This window comes from Poecilia reticulata, unplaced genomic scaffold (assembly GCF_000633615.1).
Source record: "Poecilia reticulata strain Guanapo unplaced genomic scaffold, Guppy_female_1.0+MT scaffold_254, whole genome shotgun sequence".
NCBI classification, from domain to species: domain Eukaryota; kingdom Metazoa; phylum Chordata; class Actinopteri; order Cyprinodontiformes; family Poeciliidae; genus Poecilia; species Poecilia reticulata.
Window position 1 is genome coordinate 8,854 of NW_007615038.1, and position 1,945 is coordinate 10,798.

The following is a 1,945-nucleotide window of genomic DNA, read 5'->3' on the forward strand; positions in this document are numbered from 1 at the left end:
TTGGAGCGGTCTCTGGTCCGCTTGGCGTTCACATTCAAACCGAACCCAGACTGAGGTTTGGAGGACCAGAGGTCAGAGGTCGATTAGTGCTCACACCTGACCAACCGAACCGGACTTTGACTAGGTGACTGTGGCTGTGTGGGTAGAGTAGTCGTCTTGTGGTCAGAAGGTTGTAGGTTTGATTCCAGCTTCCTCCTGCCTCATGTCGCTGTGCTCCTGGGCAAGGAGGCACTTAACCCTGATCTGCGTATCGGTGTGTGAATGTGTGAGTGTTTGTGAATGTGACTCTAGAGCAGTGATTTTTTGAGGTACCGAACCCATCAGTTTCATATGCGGATTCACTGAACTCTTCTGTAGTGATAAATAAAATATGATGTTTCCCCCCCCACATTCAAGACAAAGGGGTGACCCGACTAGAGTCTAGTTGGGTCACCCCTTGATCACTCAGTCTTCTTAAAAGGTAGAGTCTCTGAGAAAAGTTCTTCAAAATATAGTCAGTGTTTTCAGCAAAGCTGAGCTGACTGTCCAGAAACGACCCAAGACCCAACAAACACCAAAATCTTTATTTCTCTTCACTTCAGCTGTTGGACGTGAGGAACGGGTCCAACATGGGGCAGAATCAGAACCGTCACAGACACCATGAGGCCTGAACAGACTGATCATAAGCTCAAATCTCCTTCTTCACATTTAAAGTCAGAAGACTTTTCAAGAAGCCACAGCTGCTGGGAAGCTTTGAAAGTTCACCTGCAGCGCAGCGGCGGGTTTACGGCGGGTTTACGGCGTGGCGAGGCGCCGACAGCGTCAGGAAGAGAAACTCCACGGCTGCAGCTGCCGCAGGATCGTTTGAATACCGAAGGAAGGAGAACATGAGGAGGTTTCAGAGCAACAATGCTTCCCTTGATGAAACTGAGCAGCTGCTATTCTGGTCCAAAGTAAATACTGAAGCATATTCAGATGTGAAGGGAGGAGCCCCAGAGGTTCTCATGCTCTGAAACATTCCTGTGTTTTTCCTCCATCAAACTTTCCCCTCCAACATCCGAATATCATCAGACCTTTAAACAACCAGAAGAGACTCAGTGGGTCCAATCGTCAATAGATCATAATTAATAACAGCTAATGAGCAACCAGTCCTGGTGTGACTGTTAAAACCTGGACGTCCTGTAAAGTTCAAGGTGTCAGTCAAACATCTGACACACCTGAGCAGGTGTGTCTCTGAGCTGCAGTTCAAACACCAACCAACAAAAACCCAAAACCAGATCCCAGCCTACAGTTTCAGTATGTTTCTGGTTTCGAGCCTCGAGTTGATCTGTCGCCATGGCAACACGTTTCACATCAGCAGGTGGCCATGCTTCTTCCTCCTCATCATCGGTCGACTCCGCCCTTCCCTTTCCCACATCCCTCCAGCTTGGATCGCTGACCTCTGACCTCTCTTCAGAAACGTCAAACGGTCCAGAACGCAGCGGATCGTTCCTGAAACTCGCTCACTTCCTCACATCGGCCACTGATCACAATCTGTGAGGTCACTTCCTGCTGGCCGGACGCCTCAAACATGTAAACGGCTAATCTGTAATAATCTGCTGAGCGTTTGGTCCAGCTGCAGAGGAAGACCATCAGCATGATGCTGCCATGACCACCAGCAGGAAAACTGACCACAGATAGAAGTGATGACCAGAGCAGCTTCCAGACTAATAATAATAATAATAATAATAATAATAATAATAATAATAATAATAACAGCAGGTGTTTGCAGGAACTCGCTGTCAGACAGATGAATGTGTTGGATTGTCTCTGCTCCCCACCGCCACTGGAGTTGCCGCTCTTTAAAACCTTCACAGTTTACCGTTGCCCAACCCATTACCAACCCGTTGCCCAACACGTTGCCCAACCCATTACCAACCCGTTGCCCAACACGTTGCCCAACACGTTGCCCAACCCGTTGCCCAAC